The sequence below is a fragment of the Saccopteryx bilineata genome, chromosome 5 (genome assembly GCF_036850765.1).
Source record: "Saccopteryx bilineata isolate mSacBil1 chromosome 5, mSacBil1_pri_phased_curated, whole genome shotgun sequence".
In the NCBI taxonomy this organism is placed as follows: domain Eukaryota; kingdom Metazoa; phylum Chordata; class Mammalia; order Chiroptera; family Emballonuridae; genus Saccopteryx; species Saccopteryx bilineata.
Window position 1 is genome coordinate 198723456 of NC_089494.1, and position 8212 is coordinate 198731667.

Below are 8212 nucleotides of genomic sequence, written 5' to 3' on the forward strand. Positions count from 1 at the left end.
ATGCAAACTAAAACCACCTTGAGATACCTCTACAGGTGAGCTAGAATGGCTGTCATTAAAAAGACAGACAATGCCAGGTTTTGTTGAGGATGGAGAGAAACTGAAATCCTTGTACATTACAGATAGGAATGTAAGATTGTACAGCTGCTTTGGACAGTCTGGTCATTTGTTTAAAAGTTAAACATAAGTTTATTGCATAACCCAATAATTCCATCTCTAGAACTACATTCACAAGAAAATGAAGAGGCCGTGGCCAGTTGGCTCAGTGGTAGTGTTGGCCTGGTGTGTGGATGTTCCGGTGTTCGATTCCCAGTCAGGGCACACAGGAGAAGCAGCCATCTGCTTTTCTACTCCTCCCCCCCTCTCTCTCTTCTCCTCCTGAAGCCATGACTTAATTGGAATGAGTTAGCCCTGGCACTGAGGATGGTTCCATGGCCTCTGCCTCAGGCGCTAAGAAGAACTCAGTTGCTAAGCAACAGAACAACACCCCTTAGCGGGCTTGCAGGGTGGATCCCAGTCAGGGCACATGCGGGAGTCTGTCTCTGCCTCCCCTTCTCTCACTGAATTGAGAAAGAGAGAGAGAGAGAGAGAGAAAATGAAGACATGCCACACAAAAATGTGTATGAGAATTTAATTGGTAAGTGGGTCAGCATAATGTGGTATTAATAAAAAGGAAAGAAGTACTGATAACATTAAAAAATATGCCAAATACAAAACACTACATATTGTATGGTTTCATTTACATGAGCTATCCGGAAAAGACATTTAGAGACAGAAAGCAGGTCAGTAGTTGCTTAAGGCTGGGGGTTGGAGTGGGGATTAGCTGCAAATGGCTACCAGGGAATTTTCTGCAGTAATGGAAATGTTCCCAAACTGGATGTGGTGATGGTTGCACAATGTCATGGTATATAAACTATCAATATAGATGTTGGGGAAAAAAACAACATAGAGAACCATTGACAGTTCAAATGTATCTTTTTCTTGTAATTTAATTTTTAAAAATGAGTTAGTTGGTATACAATATTATACAGTTATATTAGTTTCATGCATACAATACAGTGATTCAACATTTTTATACCTTACAATGTGATCACCCCATTAATTTTAGTAATCCATCTGTCACCATGCAAACATCACAACAGACAAGAGATTGTATTCCACTTCACCTTTTTCACCCATTACCTCACCACTCCCTTCTGATAACCATCCTTTTGGTCTTTGTTTCTATGAGTATTTGTTTTGTTTCTTTGTTTATTTTGTCATTTGCTTTTATTTTTTAGATTTCACATATAAATGAAGTCATAGGTATTTGTCTTTGTCTGGCTTATTTCACTTAACATAATACCCTCTAGGTCAGGGGTCTCAAACTCGTGGCCCACCGAACAATTTTGTGCGGCCCGCAGACTAATCCACGAAGTTCAAAATATTTTGGATAAAATTAAGTAAGCCTAGGGGCCTACTTGTATTTTTCATTTCTCTAGCATCCTAGCTAGATATTAGCTTAGTTAACAGCAGTTGTGATGCGAACTAGTTTCTGGTCGTTTTGTGACACTGAGAAAACTGCATGTACGATTGTGCTTGTTGTACTGATTTTTTTTTGTTTTCAATTGCAGTGAGAAAAGTGTTGCGTAACAGTTGCCTTTTGTAGACCTAGTGCGGCCCGCCGAACGGCTGTGATCTTGCTCTGTGGCCCACATGCTGAGTTGAGTTTGAGACCCCTGCTCTAGGTCCATCCATGTTGTCACAAATAGCAAGGTTCCAATTTTTTATTGCTGCATAATATTCCAGTGTGTGTGTGTGTGTGTGTGTATCACATCTTCTTTATCCATTCATTTCAATGGACACATAGGTTGTCTTTGTATCCCGGCTATTGTAGATAATGCTGCAATGAACATAGTGGTGTGTATATCTTTTTGAACTAGTGCTTTTGGATCTTTTTTTGGGGGGGGGGCTAAATATCAATACTTAGAAATAGGATCACTGGGTCATATGGTAGATCTAGTTTCAGTTTTTCGAGGAATCTCCATATTGTTTTCCACAGTGGTTACACTTGACAGTCCCACCAATAGTGTACAAGGTTTCCCTTTTCCACATCCTTGCCAACACATTATTTGTTGACTTTTTGATAATAGCAATTTTGACTGACGAGAGGTGATATATCATTGTGGTTTTCATTGGCATTTCCCTGGTGATTAGTGATATTGAACATCTTTTATTTTATTTATTTTTTATTTTTTTTATTTATTCATTTTTGGAGAGGAGAGAGAGAGGGCAAGAGAGAGGAGAGAGAGACAGAGAGAGAGAAGGGGGGAGGAGCAGGAAGCATCAACTCCCATATGTGCCTTGACCAGGCAAGCCCAGGGTTTCGAACCAGCGACCTCAGCATTTCCAGGTCGACACTTTATCCACTGCGCCACCACAGGTCAGGCCGATATTGAACATCTTTTAATAATTCCATTGGCCATCTGTATATTTTCTTTGGAGAAATGTATTTTCATAGTCTCTGCCCATTTTTTAATCAGATTTTTTTTATTGAGTTGTGTTTCTTATATAAAGGATAAAGCAAAAGTAAGTTTACAATTGTGAGTATGCAAAACAAGAGTTTATTCTTGTATTATTATTTATTATTTTCCATACAAATTGTAAACCTACTTTTGCTCAACCCTGTATTGTGGATATAAACCCCTTACCAGATATGTCGTTTGTGAATATATTCTCCTATTTAATAGGTTGTCTTCGTTTTGTTGCTGGTTTTCTCTCTGTGCAAAATCATTTGTTTGATAAAGTCCTCTATGTTTATTTTTGCTTTTGTTTTCGTTGCTCAAGGGGACATATCCCAAAAGATATTACTGAGACTGATGTTAAATAGTTTGTTAACTGTTTTCTTCTGGGCCTTTTCTGGTTTTCAGGTCTTCCATTTAACTCTTTAATCCACTTTGAGTTTGTTTTCATATATGGTGTAGGATAGTGGTCCAGTTTCATTTTTTGCATGTATCTGTCCAATTTTCCCACCACCACTCATTGAAGAGACTGTTATTTCACTGTATATTCTTACACGCTTTGTCATAGATTAGTTAGTTCATCATATAAGTGAGCAGGCTCTCTATTCTGTTCCATTGGCCTATGTGTCTTTTTAATTTTTTATTGAATTTTGGGGGGCAACATTGGTTAAAAAAGTTATACAGACTTCAGGTGCACAATTCTACAATACATAATCTGAACTCATTGTTCACCACCCCAAGTCAAGTCTCCCTCATCACCATCTCTCCCCCCACCCTTCTCCATCTCCCTTCACCTATTTTTCCCTTCTGCAATACCCTTCACACTGTTGTGTTTTTCTGTGCTAATCCCTTCACCATTTTACCAAGGCCCTCATCCCCTAACTGCTGCCAGTCTGTTCTGTGTCTGAGTCTGTTTCTATTTTGTTTGATTATTTTGTGCTTTGGTTTTAGCCAGAACCATTTTGTTTTGATTATTATAGCTTTGTAGTATTGTTTCAAATCAGGGCACATGATACCTCTAATCTTTCTCAAGATTGCTCTGGCTTATCGTGGTCTTTTGTAGTTCCATATAAATTTTTGTATTATTCTAGATATGATAAGAATCTCACTGGTATTTTGATAAGAATTGTATTGCTCTGTAGATTGCTTTGGGTAGTATGGTCATTTTTTTTAATCTTTTTTTTTTTTTTTACAGAGACAGAGAGAGAGTCAGAGAGAGGGATAAACAGGGACAGAGAGATGAGAAGCATCAATCATTAGTTTTTTATTTTTAAATATTTTATTTATTCATTATAGGGGGGGGAAGAGAGAGAGAGAGAGAGAGAGAAGGGGGGAGGAGCAGGAAGCATCAACTCCCATATGTGCTTTGACCAGGCAAGCCCAGGGTTTTGAACCGGCAACCTGAGCGTTTCCAGGTTGATGCTTTATCCACTGCGCCACCACAGGTCAGGCAATCATTAGTTTTTTGTTGCACATTGTAACACCTTAATTGTTCATTGATTGCTTTCTCATACGTGCCTTGACCACGGGCTTCAGCAGACTGAATAACTCCTTGCTGGTTCCAGCGACATTGGGCTCAAGCTGGTGAGCTTTTACTCAAACCAGATGAGCCCGTGCTCAAGCTGGCAACCTCAGGGTCTCAAACCTGGGTCTTCCGCATCCAAGTCCGACGCTCTATCCACTGCGCCACTGCCCGGTCAGGCAGTAGTATGGTCATTTTAATGATATTAATCCTTCCAATCCATGAGCATAGTATATCCTTTCATTTGCTTATGTCCTCTTTTTTTTTAATTTAAGATTTTATTATTTATTCATTTTAGAGAGAGGAGAGAGAGAGAAGGGGGATGAGCAGGAAGTGTCAACTCCCATATGTGCCTTGACCACGCAAGCCCAGGTTTTCAAACTGGCGACCTCAACATTCCAAGTCAATGCTTTACCCACTGCATCACCACAGGTCAGACCATTTATGTCCTTCACAATTTATTTCTTCAATGTCCTATAGTTTTCAGAATACAGGTCTTTGATCTCCTTGGTTAACATTATTCCTAGGTACTTTATTTTTGAGCCAATTATAAATGGGATTTTCTTAATTTCTCCTTATTATTATTAAATGTATAAGAACACAATGAATTTGTTTAGTAATTTGTGTCCTGCTACATTATAGAATTTTCACTAATTCTATTAATAGTTGGCATATTTTTAGGGTTTTCTATATATATTATTAGGTCATCTGCAAATATTGATTTTTACTTCTTCATTTCCGATTTATATTTCTTTTATTTCTTTTTCTGGTCTGATTGCTGTGGCTAGAACTTCCAATACTGAGTAGTAGCAGTGGGAATGGGCACTCTTGTCTTGTGATCTTGTAAGAAAACTTTTCAGCTTTTCACCATTAACTATGGTGTTAGCCATGGGCTTTGTTTTGTATATATATTCTTTGTCAAGTTCAGGTAAGTTTTATGTACACACTTTGTTGGGAATTTATATCATAAATGGAGTTGAATTTTCTCACATGCTTTTTCTGAATCTTTTGAGATAATCATGATTTTTATCCTTGGTTTTGTTGATGTGATGTATCACAGTAACTATCTTGTGGATATTGACCCACTCTTACATTCCTGGTATAAATCCCACTTGCTCATCTGTTTAATGTTCTGTTGAATTTGGTTTACTAGTATTTTGTTGAGACTTTTGGTATCTATTTTCATCAGGGTTATTGACTGTAATTCTCTTTTTTATAGAGTCTTTGGTTTAGGTATCAGGGTAATCCTGGCCTCACAGAATGACTTCAAAGTGTTCCTTCCTTTTCAACTTCTGGAGTAATTTGAGAAGGACAGCTACTAAATCTTTCTCTAAATGTTTGATAGAATTCACTTTTGCCAAAACACTGTGCTACAGTGCCCTGCATGTTGGCGAGAGAACCTGGATGAAGGCTCCTTCCTGTCCATGGACCAGGGAAATGTAAACAATGGCACTCATTAGTTCCTCTGGACCCAAGTGTTTGCCTTTACCCCCTGGAGACCTCTCACAATTCCCCAACCTTCTGTATGCAGTCCCTTTCTTTTGTTTGTGCAGAAGCTGCTCAATTTGTTCAAAGTTTTCTATTAAGAGGAACTGCTCTAAGTATAGGTGGACATTTGATGTGTTCTTGAGAGGGGGCAAGCTCAGCACTACCTCTGCCGCCATCTTGGACTTGCCCTTCAAATGTCTCTTACCTGTACTGGTTGAAGCTTTTGATTTCTTTTCACAAGTTTTTAGAATTTATAAAACTGATCAAAAATATACTAGATTATTCAAGCATGTTCTTCAAATGTATTAATCTTTAGGTCCTCTCTGAAGTTTGGCATTGTACATTCTTGAAAAGAGAAACACTAGGATCCCTTAAACTCCAGTGGAAATGAGAGTGTGAGAACTTAGATTCCAAATCCCATACTCTGTTGTGCTGTCAGTTTGACAAAGAACAGTTTAAGATTTCCTTCTCTAAGATGCCTTTGGGTAGACTGCCCTTCAGTGATTTTCTGTCTGGACTTTTGCTTTACCCACCCATGTCCTTTGTACAAACATTAGATAACCAAATTGTGTTCTCTCTGCTCCTTTTGAAGACTTAACTTTATCACCGTCAGATAATGTTCTATTCATCAACCTTTACTCAGCGACTTTCGATATTACCCGATGATTCAAGAAGGTTCTCCTCTCTGCACAGGAAAAGGATGACAACAAGATGAGATAGGAAAGGTTTCTGATATGGATCAAGTTGTCTAGACCTGCTTTTGATTTGCAGCCCTTCCTCAGGAATTGAATTTTAAATTGTGTAAGTTTCAGGAGCTGGCAGAGAAATCTGGCTGTGTACTATCCTCAGGACAGGCAGCTCCTACATGGAGATCAGAACGAGTCTCCTTTTGTCCCCCAAACCTGGTTTTTACATTAGTCACAGGTGATAAACACCCACCTGTGCATCATTTACCTCTGTCTTGAGGCAGATATCTACTTGTTCTAATGTTTTCCTTGGTGCTAGAACAAGAAAAGCAGTGCTAGGTATCTAGTGGACATTCCAGGTTTGCTTAAATGAACTGATAGGATGTCTACACTAATACTACCTAAAATCAATTTGGCCAAAGATGTGGTTACTCTTCTGTTCAGTCCTGCCAAACTGTCACTTCCCACTCCACTGCAGATGACTAACGAGAGGAGCAGACAGGAAGAAAGGAAACTAAGGATTACCAATCAGTTCCTCTGAACACAAATCAAGGCAATTCATGTTTTTACTTAAACCTTAAAATGACCCCAGCATTTCCTGACCAGGTTGTAGCACAGTAGATAAGAGCATCGACCTGGGATGCTGAGGACCCAGGTATGAAACCCCAAGGTCACCAGCTTGAGCACGGGCTCACCAGCCCGTGCACTTGAGCGTGGGATCACAGACATGACCCCATGGTCGCTGGCTTGAGCAAGGGGTCACTTGCTCAGCTGGAATCTCTCCCACCCCCATCAAGGCACATATGAGAAAGCAATCAATGAACTAAAGTTCCACAACTATGAGTTAATGCTTCTCATCTCTCTCTCTCTTGCTTAAAAAAAGTAATAATATAACCCCAGCACCTGGAAGTAATGAAGCCAAAGCTTTGCAAAATGAAAACTGGGATGAGCGGTGAAGGGCTGTCCAAGAGACACATGTGGAAATGTGCACAGTTACATCTTCAGACTCCAAACCCATTCATTTGTTCTGAAGTTTGAGGGCCTAGGGAATGCTGGCATTGAGCTTGACATTGGGAACACAACAGATGCTGGTCAGCATCTATATGTACTTAAAGTTCTAGTGGGGACTGGATCAGAGATTCACAAAAGTAAATGTGTATAATTATAAACTGGTGAGTGCCATAGAAATTCAGTACTTCGCCTGACCTGTGGTGACACAGTGGATAAAGAGTCAACTTGGAACACTGAGGTCACCAGTTTGAAATCCAAGATGCCTGGTTAAGGCACATACAAGAGTTGATGCTTCCTGCTCCTCCTTCCTTCTCTCTCTCTCTGTCCTCTCTAAAATAAATCAAGTCTTTTAAAAAAAAAATCAGTACTTAATCTTTTTTTTTTTTTTTTTTTTTTTTTGTATTTTTCTGAAGCTGGAAACGGGGAGAGACAGTCAGACTCTCGCATGCGCCTGACCGGAATCCACCCGGCACGCCCACCGGGGTGACGCTCTGCCCACCAGGGGGCGATGCTCTGCCCCTCCGGGCATCATTCTGCCGCGACCAGAGCCACTCCAGCGCCTGGGGCAGAGGTCAAGGAGCCATCCCCAGCACCCGGGCCATCTTTGCTCCAATGGACCCTTGGCTGCGGGAGGGGAAGAGAGAGACAGAGAGGAAGGGGGGGGGGTGGAGAAGCAAATAGGTGCTTCTCCTATGTGCCCTGGCCGGGAATCGAACCCGGGTCCCCCGCACGCCAGGCCAATGCTCTACCGCTGAGCCAACCGGCCAGGGCCACTTAATCTTTCTATTGAAAGGATATCAGCCTGACCTGTGGTGGCGCAGTGGATAAAGCATTGACCTGGAATGCTGAGGTCAACAGCTTCAAACTCCAGGCTTGCCTGGTCAAGGCACATATGGGAGTTGAAGCTCCTGATCCTCCCCCTGTTCTCTCTCTCGCTTTCTTCTCTATCTCTCTCCTCTCTCTTTCTAATAAGAATGAATAAATAAATAAAAATCTAAAAAATA

The 8212-nt window shown here is 40.5% G+C and overlaps 1 long non-coding RNA gene across 1 annotated transcript; it reads left to right on the forward strand.

The window, feature by feature from the left end:
- Positions 1–630: 630 nt before the first annotated feature.
- LOC136306732 (uncharacterized) lies at positions 631–1951 on the forward strand. The gene is made up of 2 exons (XR_010725667.1): positions 631–1352; positions 1728–1951. It is a non-coding gene; the product is annotated as an uncharacterized lncRNA (long non-coding RNA).
- The last annotated feature ends 6261 nt before the right edge of the window (positions 1952–8212 follow it).